The sequence below is a fragment of the Pan paniscus genome, chromosome 10 (genome assembly GCF_029289425.2).
Source record: "Pan paniscus chromosome 10, NHGRI_mPanPan1-v2.0_pri, whole genome shotgun sequence".
Lineage (NCBI taxonomy): Eukaryota > Metazoa > Chordata > Mammalia > Primates > Hominidae > Pan > Pan paniscus.
In genome coordinates, this window is record NC_073259.2 from 14,427,346 (window position 1) to 14,439,986 (window position 12,641).

At 43.6% G+C, this 12,641-nt stretch overlaps 1 long non-coding RNA gene across 1 annotated transcript in view; it reads right to left on the bottom strand.

Moving 5' to 3' along the window:
- The window catches only part of LOC134728429 (uncharacterized), a 59,235-nt gene that overhangs the window by 44,513 nt on the left and 2,081 nt on the right, over positions 1–12,641 (bottom strand). The window lies entirely within an intron of this gene.

Below are 12,641 nucleotides of genomic sequence, written 5' to 3' on the forward strand. Positions count from 1 at the left end.
CACCCGCCTCGGCCTCCCAAAGTGCTGGGATTACAGGCATGAGCCACTGCGCCCGGCCCTCATTTCAGCATTAACCCCAAAGTCCACAGTCCAAAGTGTCATCCGAGACAAGGCAAGTCCCTTCTGCCTCTGAGCCTGTAAAATCAAAAGCAAACTAGTTACATTCTAGATACAACTGGGATACAGGTATTGGGTAAATACAGCCATTCCAAATGGGAGAAATTGGCCAAAACAAAGGAGTTACAGGGCCCATGCAAGTCCGAAATCCAGTAGAGCAGTCAAATTTTAAAGCTGCAAAATGATCTCCTTTGACTCCAGGTCTCATATCCAGGTCATGCTGATGCAAGAGGTGGGTTCTCACAGTCTTGGGCAGCTCCACTCCTGTGGCTTTGCAGGGTACAGCCTCCCTCCTGGCTGCTTTCACAAGCTGGCATTGAGTGTCTGCAACTTTTCCATGTGCCTGGTGCAAGCTGTCAGTGGAACTACCATTCTGGGGTCTGGAGGACGGTGGCCCACTTCTCATAGCTCCATTAGGTGGTGTCCCAGTAAGGACTCTGTGTGGAGGCTCCAACCCCACATTTCCCTTCTGCACTGCCCTAGCAGAGGTTCTCCATGAGGGACCCACCCCTGCAGCAAAATTTTGCCTGGGCATCCAGGCATTTCCATACATCTTCTGAAATCTAGGCGGAGGTTCCTAAACCTCAATTCTTTTTTTTTTTTTTTCCAAGATGGAGAGTCGCTGTATCACCCAGGCTAGAGTGCAGTGGCGCGATCTCAGCTCACTGCAACCTCCGCCTCCCAGGTTCAAGCGATTCTTCTGTCTCAGCCTCCTGAGTAGCTGGGACTACAGGCATGTGCCACCACGCCCAGCTAATTTTTATGTTTTTAGTAGAGACGGGGTTTCACCATATTGGCCAGGCTGGTCTCGAGCTCCTGACCTCATGATCCACCTGCCTCGGCCTCCCAAAGCACTGGGATTACAGGCGTGAGCCACTGTGCCCAGCCCCCAAACCTCAATTCTTGACTTCTGTGCACCTGCAGGCTCAACACCACATGGAAGCTGCCAAGGCTTGGGGGTTCCACCGTCTGAAGCCACAGCCTGAGCTGTATGTTGGCCTCTTTCAGCCATGGCTGGAGTGGCTGGGACACAGTGCACCAAGTCCCTAGACTGCACACAGCATGGGGACCCTGCACCTGGCCCACGAAACCACTTTTTCCTCCTGGGCCTCTGGACCTGTGATGGGAGGGACTTCCGTGAAGGTCTCTGACATGGCCTGGAGACATTTTCCCCATGGTCTTGGGGATTAACATTAGGCTTCTTGCTACTTATGCAAGTTTCTGCAGCTGGCTTGGGTTTTTCTTTTCTATCACATAGTCAGGCTGCAAATTTTCCAAACTTTTATGCTCTGCTTCCCTTATAAAATTGAATGCCTTTAAGTGCACCCAAGTCACCTCTTGGATGCTTTGCTGTTTAGAAATTTCTTCTGTCAGATACCCTAAATCATCTCTCTCAAGTTCAAAATTCCACAGATCTCTAGGGCAGGGGCAAAATGCTGCCCATCTGTTTGCTAAAACATAACAAGAATCACCTTTGCTCCAGTTCCCAACAAGTTCCTAATCTCCATCTGAGACCACTTCAGCATGGATTTTGTTTTTTGTTTTTTGTTTTTTGAGATGGAGCTTCACTCTTGTTGCCCAGGCTGGAGTGAAATGGCACGATCTTGGCTCACCGCAACCTCCACCTCCTGGATTCAAGTGATTCTCCTGCCTCAGCCTCCCAAGTAGCTGGGATTACAGGCATGTGCCACCACGCCCAGCTAATTTTGTATTTTTAGTAGAGACGGGGTTTCTTCATGTTGGTCAGGCTGGTCTTGAACTCCCGACCTCAGTGATCTGTCCACCTGGGCCTCCCGAAGTGCTGGGATTACAGGCGTGAGCCACTGCGTCCGGCCTCAGCCTGGATTTTATTGCCTATAAAGCTATCAGCATTTTGGGCAAAGCCATTCAAGTCTCTAGGAAGTTCCAAACTTTCCCACATTTTCCTGTCTTCTCCTGAGCCCTTCAAACTGTTCCAATCTCTGCTTGTTACCCAGTTCCTAAGTCACTTCCAAATTTTCAGGTATCTTTTTCAGCAATGCCCCATTCTGTTGGTACCAATTTACTGTATTAGTCTGTTTTCATGCTGCTGATAAACACATACCTGAGACTGGGAAGAAAAAGAAGTTTAATTGGACTTACAGTTTCACATGGCTGGGGAGGCCTCAGAATCATGACCAGAGGCAAAAGGCACTCCTTATATGGCAGTGGAAGAGAAAATGAGGAAGAAGCAAAAGCGGAAACCCTTTATAAACCCATCAGATCTTGTGAGACTTATTCATTATCATGAGAATATCATGGGAAAGTCGGGCCCCCATGATTCAATTACTTCCCCTTGTGTCCCTCCCACAACAAGTGAGAATTCTGTTTTTTTTTTTTGAAACAGAGTTTTGCTCTTGTTGCCCAGGCTGGAGCAATCTTGGTTCACTGCAACCTCCACCTCCTGGGTTCAAGCAATTCCCCTTCCTCAGCCTCCTGAGTAGCTGGAATTACAGGCACCTGTCACCACACCCTGCTAATTTTTTTTTTTTTTTTTTTTTTTGGTATTTTTAGTAGAGATGGGGTTTCCCCATGTTGGCTGGGCTGGTCTCAAACTCCTGACCTCAGTTGATCCACCCACTTTGGCCTCCCAAAGTGTTGGGATTACAGGTTTGAGCCACCACGCCCAGCCCACCCGTGGGAATTCTGGAAGATACAATGCAAGTTGAGATTTGGGTGGGGACACAGCTAAACCATCTCACTCACTCTGGTCCAGGCACACTCTGCTTGCTGTTCTAACACACTGGGCACACAATCCTCCACCTGGAGCAGATACACACATGCCCCCTCTCTTGTTCCCTTTACATCTCTTCATAAATGCCACTTTCTTTGTGAAGTCTTCCCTGACCACTCTGTTAAAATTCTAAGCCCCATCTTCCAATTCTCCTGACATTTTTCCATTAAAAAAATGTTCCCATAGCAGTTCTCATCATGTGAATTCCCATGGATTTTAGATTTTACTGATTTGTTTGTTTTCTCCCCCACTACAATGTGAACTCCATGAGGGTAAACATTTTGTCTGTTTTGTCTACTGATGGCCACCCATGACAGAAAAAAAAGTGACTGTCTTAGGGGAGGCCCTCAATGTATTTTTGTTGAATATTGAATAAATGGATGACTCAGATGTAGGGGGTGATCTAAAGAGAAGAGTCAAGAATGACTTCAACGTTTTTTGCTTGGGCAATTGGGATTGCCACTTTCCAAATCAGGGAAGTCTAAGGGAGGAGCAGGTTTGCTGAAGGTGTGATGACTGGCTATCTCCAATGTCGTCAAGAAAAATAACTGAGGCAGAGTGCACTGATGGGGTGATCCATTTTCTCGGACTCTGGCAACTCTAACAGTTTCCTTAGTCAGATTTATAGTTGCCACAGATATCCTCTGAAAGTTGGAAAAGGAAGAGGTTACGAGGTGTTCTTTCAGTTCAATACTGGGCTTGTGTCTTTGATTGATTCCCATCAATTCAGTCACTTCACAAGTCAGAAGAGGCAGAGATTAACTCATAGCTGCAACTGGCTGCTGTCTGGTGGTGGAAAGGATAATCCTGAAGGTTATGTTTCATGGTCCTATAGGACATTAACCATTTTTGTATCCAATACAGCAATCTCACTAACATTCCTTTGTTAAATTGCCTAGAAACACCCATGCTTCTCAAACGCACTTTGAACTGATTTTGATATCTTATAGATTCTTTCATTAATTAATAAGTTGTATAAAATCTTTGACGTGTTCATTTTATATTTGCATGAGTTATGATTCTAGCTTTTTGAAAATTATATTTTAATATCACTTTTACAGAACTAAAATGCTGCCACTCAAAATGATACCTGAGTACTTACCCATTGATTAGTCCAACCCTGTGACAACATGAATTTCCCTGTTGCCAGCGCACTAATACAGTTGGCAACCGGCTAAACTTCAGGCAGCAGAGAACGTTCAGCTGCTTGCTGCTTTTTGAAAAATAAATAAAGGGCTTCAGATTATGCCACCCCAAAATATGTGTTTTGGCATATTCATTTGAGCTGAAGACACTGGAGAAACAGCTGATGCAGGAAAAGCTCTCTGATTCTCCCTTTCTACCTGAAAGCAGGTCATACAATTTTCCATGAGAAACATGCCCTCTGTGTACAAGGAAGAGAACATTCTTATCACCATAGAAAGGGAACTGACACTGAAATAGATCTATGCAAATAGTCTTACTAAAATAACCTTTAACTTCCACTGGTTCCCCCTTTATATTTCCTAGTCACTGTCCCACAATTTACTGCCATTACACCAAGCCCCTTTGTCTTGTCACATCCCCATAATTTATAATTCTTTGTGTAAAAAGGTATACAGTAGTTCCTTGGTATCCACAGGGTATTGGTTCTAGTTGCCACCCCCTGCATATACAAAAATCTGAGGATGTTCTTATATAAAATGACATAGTATTTGCATACAAGTTATGCACATCTTCCTGTATACATTTTTTTTATCTTATTTTTTTTTGAGAGAGGGTCTTGCTGTCACCCAGGCTGGGTTGCAGTGGAGTGATCTTGGCTCACTGCAACTTCTGTTTCCTGGGTTCCAGTGATTCTTGTGCCTCAGCCTGTAGCTGGGATTGCAGGCGTGCATTATCACACCTGGCTAATTTTTGTATTTTTAGTAGAGGCGGGGTTTCACCAGTTGGCTAGGCTGGTCTTGAACTCCTGGCCTTAAGCAATCCACCTGCCTTGGCCTCCCAAAGTGCTGGGATTATAGGCATGAGTCACTGCACCTGGCCCTCCTGTATACTTCAAATCATCTCTAGATCACTTATACCTAATATAATGTAAATGCTGTGTAAGTTGTTGTTATAGTGAATTGGTTTTTTATAAATTTGTATTTTTTTCTTTCTTTCTTTCTTTTTTTTTTTTTTTGAGATGGAGTTTCACTCTTGTTGCCCAGGCTGCAGTGCAATGGCACGATCTCACTCACTGCAACTTCTGCCTCACCGCAACCTCTGCCTCACCGCAACCTCTGCCTCCCAGGTTCAAGCAATTGCCTCTTTGGGTCTTTTCTTTTTTTCTTGAGACAGAGTCTCTCTCCGTCATCCAGGCTGGAATGCAGTGGCGCTGTTAACGGTGGAAGGTATGCGGACAATTCTGAAGGCATTTCTATTTTTATTCTGCCAATAATTTTAAAGCTAGCTTGTTAAGTTACACTTTAAGTCACGTGAACTTGAAAATTGCTTAGACTTATTTACTTGATTTATGAGCGCACTTTTACTTATAAGCCAATTTGGTAGACACAACATATAACAGTAAGTGTACAAACAAATAAACACATCTAGACATGTATACACATACATCAACGAAGATCCAATACCTTGGAACCTTAGCCACGAGATAGCAATACAAGCTTGCGGTTTTACTTCAACCTAATAGAAAATACAAGGACGGCTCTGAACCAAAATTTCAGGTAAAGCAGCCTCCATGGCAGTTTGATATTGAAGGGCTAAAGCCTCCCAGCCTCCCTAGACTTCAAGGAGCACCAGGGCCAAACAGTACCAAAGGAGGGTGTCACATGTTAACCAGGCCCCCTGCTTAGAACAGCAGCACAAAAGCCTGGATACATGCAACGCCATCCCACTTTCTGATTAGACAGTAAATTTCAGATTCTAAACAATTTTGGGGCCAAGCAGCATCACAACTGTGAAAAAATTTTTTTTTTCTTTTCTGAGACCGAATTTGGCTCTGTCACCCAGGCTGGAGTGCAGTGGTGTGATCTCGGCTCACTGCAACCTCCGCCTACCAGGTTTGAGCGATTCTCTTGCCTCAGTCTCCCGAGTAGCTGGGACTACAGGCATGCGCCACTACGCCTGGCTGAATTTTTTGTATTTTTAGTAGAGACAGGGTTTCACTATGTTGGTCAGTCTGGTCTCAAACTCCTGACCTCAAATGATCCGCCTGCCTTGGCCTCTCAAAGTGCTGGGATTACAGGCATGAGCCACTGTGCCCGGTCTGCAAGAGAAAATTCTAAGGAGGGTTTAATGATAGACCTCAGAACCTCTGCCAACAGCTTCCTCTTTGGAGAGTTTGAGGTCCGCAGAACCCACAGAGCATCCTCCTGTGGAATCCAATCTTAGAGTTCCAGACATCACTGGCCTTAGGTGGGTGCATCAAATGCAGGTTTTCCTTCCAAAGCATACTATGAGATTTATAAGAATAGCCAAGAACTGTAATGAGAACTGGATGCCGGGTGAGACTTTTGTTCCTTAGCCAGTAGAGTACGACCTGGGAAGAATTTAGCATATGAAAAGGAGGTTTAAGTTGCCTGAAATATGTGCAAGTTTGCTCTGAGCCGCACAGCAGGTAGAGATCATGGACCATGCGTGGAAAATTTTTTTTTTAAAAAGTCCTTCCCACTTTGGGGCAGGGGTAATTATTCCCATTCGCTCCTCGGCCTTCAGGCAGTACCAGGGAGTGACCCCAGACAATTGCCCTCAATTTCAAGGAGCTACTAAGAAACAGCCACTGTAAGACTGAAAGAGAAGAAAAAAACATAAATAAAGACCCAGATTCCTTAAGTGATCTGGGCAGTGGCGGTTAGGCTTCTCCACATGGAAACCCCTTAGTTTCACTGGCCACAGCCAGAAACCTGCAGTTGCTTCCATGTTTAGGCACGGTCCACCAAGGGTCCCAAGTTGGAAAGTCCCAAGGTCTGCTCCATGGATGGAGCAGGAAGGAAAGGGAGAATGAATCCCAAACTTTGGGCTTACTTCTCCCTCCTGGCTGGCTTGCCAAAATATGTTAACGGTGGAGGATATCTAAGTTCTTGGCATCTTGAACAAAGAATTGGACAAAATGCACAACCAAAGCAAGGAAGGAATGAAAGATTTTATTGAAAATGAAAGTACACTCCACAGTATGGGAAAGGGCCTGAGCAGAGGGACTCAGGCACTGTTACAGAGTTTTTCTGAGTTTAAATACCCTCTACTCAGGGTATGTCCTATGTAAATGAAGAGGATAAAGTTACAAAGTCATTTATGGCAAACGCCAGATGGAGAGGCTATTTCCTGTTTTAGCTTAAGTGTGAATTGGCCTTATGCTCCCTGCCTCCAGACCCTATTTTCCTGCCTCAGCATAGTCTCAGCTCACTGTAACCGCCATCTCCCAGGTTCAGGTGATTCTCCTGCCTCAGCCTCCCGAGTAACTGGGATCACAGGCATGAACAACCACGCCCAGCTAATTTTTGTATTTTTAGTAGAGATGGGGTTTCACCATGTTGGCCAGGTTGGTCTCGAACTCCTGACCTCAGGTGATCCGCCCACCTTGGCCTCCCAAAATGCCAGGATTATAGGTGTGAGCCACTGCTCTGGCCTCTTTGGGTCTTACATTTTCCTTCAGAAGTCTCCCACGTACATGTAAATATATTAAATGCATTTATATCCTTTTTTCTTCTTAATCTGTTATTTTGTTTAGTATTATTATTATTTTGAGACGGGGTCTTGCTCTGTGCCCAGGCTGGAGTACAATGGCGCGATCTCAGCTCACTGCAACCTCCACCTCCGGGGCTAAAGTGATTCTCCTGCCTCAGCCTCCCAAGCAGCTGGGATTAGAGGTGCCTGCAACCATGCCCGGCTAATTTTTGTATTTTTACTAGAGATGGGGTTTCACCATGTTGGCCAGGCTGGTCTCGAACTCCTGACCTCGTGATCCACCCACCTCAGCCTCCCAAAGTGTTGTGACTACAGGCGTGAGCCACCGTGCCCGGCCTGTTTTTTTCTTTTCTGTGTGTGTGACGGAGTCTCACTGCCCAGGCTGGAGTGCAGTGACACAATCTAGACTCACTGCAACCTCTGCCTCCCTGGTTCAAGAGATTCTCCTGCTTCAGCCTCCCGAGTAGCTGGAACTACAGGCACACGCCACCGCACCCAGCTAATTTTTGTATTTTTAGTGGAGACAGGGTTTCACCATGTTGCCCAGGCTGGTCTTGAACTCCTGACCTCAGGTGATCCACCCGCCTCGGCTTCCCAATGTGCTGGGATTACAGACATGACCCACTGTGCCCGGCCTTAATCTATTTTATCATTATTCTGGTTCACTGCAACCGCCGCACCTCTTGGGTTCTCAGCCTCCCTAGTAGCTGGGATTAGCTAATTTGTCAGTTTAATTCTTAAACCAGCTGCAGAACCTAAGAGAGTAGAAGGAAGTTTTCCTCTCCTACACTAGGTTGTATGTTAGTTTTCTGTTGCCACTGGTAATGATTTGGGACACAACAATAAGCCACAAATTTAGTGGCTTAAAACAACACAAATGTATTATTTCACAGTTCTGTAGGTCAGAAGTCTGACATGTGGCGGTGGCTAGCGCCTCCCAAATCCCAACACTTTGGGAGGCAGACAGAGGAGGGCAGAACACCTGAGGTCAGGATTTTGAGACCAGTCTGACCAACATGGAGAAACCCCGTTTCTACTAAAAATACAAAATTAGCTGGGCCTGGTGGTGCATGCCTGTAATCCCAGCTACTCGGGCGACTGAGGCAGGAGAATCGCTTGAACCCGGGAGGCGGAGGTTGCGGTGAGCCGAGATCGTGCCATTGCACTCCAGCCTGGGCAACAAGAGGGAAATTCTGTCTCAAAAAAAAAAAAAAAGAAAAGAAAGAAAAAGAAAAAGAAAAAAGGCCAGGCGTGGTGGCTCAGGCTTGCAATTGTAACACTTTGGGAGGCCAAGGCGGGCGGATTGTCTGAGCTCTGGAGGCTGAGGCAGGAGAATCTCTTGAACCTGGGAGGTGGAGGTTGCAGTGAGCCGAGATCGTGCCACTGCACTCCAGCCTGGGCAACAGAGTGAGACTCCGTCTCAAAAAAAAACAACAAAACAAAAACCCGGTCTGTACTAAAAATACAAAAATAGGCTGGGCGGGGCATGGTGGCAGGCGCCTGTAATCCCAGCTACTTGGGAAACTGAGGCATGAGAATTGCTTGAACCTGGGAGGTCAAGGCTGCAGTGAGCTAAGGTCACGCCACTGCACTCCAGCCTGGGTGACAGAGTGAGACTCAAAAAGAGTCTCAAAAAGAACATAATAAAAATTAAAATAAATAAATAACATAAGAAAAAAAGAAAGAAGTCTGACATGCGTCTCACTGGGTGAAAATCAAGGTGTCAGCAGGGCTGTCTGTGTTCTTTTCTGGAAGCTCTGGGGAGGATCCATTTCCTTGCTTTTTCTGGCTTCTGAAGGCTTCCCACCTTACGTGGCTTGTGGCCCCCTTCCAGTGTCAAAGACAGAAATGACAGGTTAAATACTTCTCATGTCACATCACTGAACCTGTCTTTCCTGCCTCCCTCGTCCACTTTTAAGGACGCTTGTGATTACACTGGGTTGCCAAGGTAATCCATGATAATCTCCCTATTTTAAGGTCAACTGATTAACAACCTTAATTCCAATTGCAACTTTAATTTCTTTTTGCCATGGAGCATAACGTATTCACAGATTTCACAGATGGGGACATCCTTGGTCGGGGGGCATTGTTCTGCTTACCACAGTTTATCAGTAGACAAGAGAGAAAACAGCCAATTTAGGGAAATAATATATATATCTCTATTTTCTGCTGAGACATCTCCACAGTGTCTTTACAGACTGATAACTAGAGCTATTTCTCTAGTTAACAAAGGCAGAGTGGCCTTCCATTGCAGGTATTTACCATGGCAAATGCCAAGCTTCTTTGTGCAAATGTTTATGTGTGTGCTAAGCATTTTAAATAGATCTTTTGCATCACTCTATTTTCACACTGTGAAGGATATAATGTAGTTATGAGCTTTGAAGATGGACAGACCTGAATTTAAATTCTGACTCCATTACTTATTACCCCTATGAACCTTGAGCAATTTACCTAATCTTCCAGAGCTTTAATTTCCTCATCTATAAATTAAGGATTAAAAACAGCTAGCAGAAAAGGTTATTGAGTTGAATGCAATAATGCATGTGAGGCCATGAGCAGAGGCTCTAAGTATATTTTGAATTGTTTTTCCCTTTAGATGTTTTCCCAGGTACCTGGCTCTCTGGGCCTAGGACACATAATCCCAGAGGGTATAAATCTAGTGCTTGGTCCCAACATGGTTTTGCTCCCTAAATACTGAAATAGTAGACAAGACGACACACCTGAAGCCCGACAGAGGTAAATTTAGTACACAAGGAAGGGAATACTCTTTGTCATATAAAATAATAGTAAGTTCACTAAACTAATTAATGCATAAACTCAACTAAATTGTGAGTTAATAAGGTTGTGATGTAAACTGAATAAAACATAAAGAATGGTTTAGTTCTATTTGGTGATCACAAAAATATATTAGTTACTAAGGAAAATTAATAATAGCCTGTGCTGTGTGTCAGGTCCCAATGTGAAGTGCTTTACAAACATCTCACTTATTTCCACCAACTACCAGGTGTTACCCCTGTTTTACTGAAAGCAAACCAAAGTTAAGGAAAGGTGCATAACTTGCCATCATTATAACTGTCAATACTGATGAAGAGTATGTTATCGTCAGTCTTATGCTCCTTAAGGATGTAGGGGTACTTCTATATCTTTTGCGGGCAATGATGGATGGAATATTGGGCTGAACCAATTAGTATGTTAATTTTAAAACTTCTGCTTGAAGAAAGGATCTATGGTAGGTATTAGTAGCGAGAGATGAGAGGTATCCTTATATCTTTTAATTTCATATTCTTTTCCTATGAGAGAAGGGCAAGAATCTAGGAAATTAATTCAGTTAACTAATATTTATTGGACATTTTCTATTTTCCAGGGATTACGAAATATCCCTCTTCTACATTTATCATTTAGACTTCAATTGTCTTCACTGAAAACTGAGGGGCTTAGTTTTAAAGTTCTTTTTTTTTTCCTTTAAATATCTAAGAGCCTATAAATCCACTCAATCTTCATTTTCTCCCAACTAGACCTTAAAGTGGCATGCAGAATTATAGTGAGACACAGGTGGGCTGTGTATGGTGGTTCACAGCCACAGTTGGTGGTGGGGAGAGTAAAGGTTATGATTTCCTTTTTTCTCTACTTCTTCCTATCCATATTTGCATAAAAACATGGTCACACATTCTTACTTGATTACTTGTAGAAAGAAACATTCCAAAGATACTAACACCTTTAGGGTAAAGGACATCTCTTCCTTCACAATTTATTGCAGAATGCTAGGTTTACAGGAGAAGCTTGAGGAATGCTTAAGCAATGTTCAGTTGATATGAAAAGTTTTATTAGCTTAACTTCTAGTCTATTTGCTTCAGTTGCTGCCAAACATCGACAGCCTTTCAAACCAGGATCCTTCCTTCTTTAGAGAAGTTTGCAGGAGGGCTTCCATTTCCATACACCGGATTAAATGCTTTTCCTTCTCACCTGTTTAGGCTAATGGCCTTCAGTGTCATGCAGAGTAAAGACATTCTGTAGCCTCCATTCAGAAGAACCATTTTGTTTGAAAAAGAAAAGTCTAATTCAAGCAGAGTCATTAAATGAAAATGAGAAACTTTAGAAAAATTAAGAAAAAAAAGTTGAGTATTCTCTAGGGAACACAAATTGTTTTGCTGTTTAGACCGAGATAAGTTCTTCAATGCCTGCTCTCAAGCTGATTTAGTCTATGAAAATGATTTTCTTATGGATAGAGGCTTTCCTATAACTTTACTTTGCTGTTGATATATTTCTTTTTTATACTAAATCTTTTTTGGTGGGAACTGTTTAGACCTATGACCTTAGAACACTGGCCTGACTTGGAGAAAAATGAACTTGAAAAGAATCCTGTGATATACGGAGCACACACCTTTACATATAAAAATTAAACTACTGGCCGATAATCAGTATAGCTCGCCTCATGATAGATTATTCTCAGGCTAAATTTATAACAGGCACTCAACAAAAGTATTCATCGCTTATCCCCTAACATTATCTAGTAGCTATAGGAGCCGGTGACCCAGTAAATAAAAAAAAAAAATCTTTAGGGGTGGAATGTAACTATATGCAGTAGCGGTAATTCTGCTCCATTTGTAAGGAGGGTGAAATGCGATATGGTCATGTACCCTCTTGGTACACAAGTTCCACAGGCTATAGAAAAACAAGTCCATACCCTCTGATATCTGCATTCCTTATTCTTGTTATAGCTTACAAATCTTCTTTAGACACTTAAGAGTGATAATTCTCCCAGGGAAACTAAGGAAGCACATGAGTCATGTTTCTTAACTTTAACGTTGTATAATCTGAAAATTATCTATAGATGCTTTTTTTTTCCATTGGTGCTAGAAAATTCCGCCTAGGCTCAATCAATATCCATTTCTAAACTTCTGCAAGAAAGCTTTAACTGCTTTGACATGCCAAAAATCCAGGTGTGAATTAAACAACGAATGCTTTACCTCGTTTTCACCACTAGTTCTACCAGTCAGAATCTTTTCAAATCATCCTCAGCCAATGCCTGTCATCCACGGCCTGGCAACACACCCTTTCACCTCCTCATACCCCGTGTCTTCGCTTTTCCAGTCCTTTGGCTGCCCTCCGG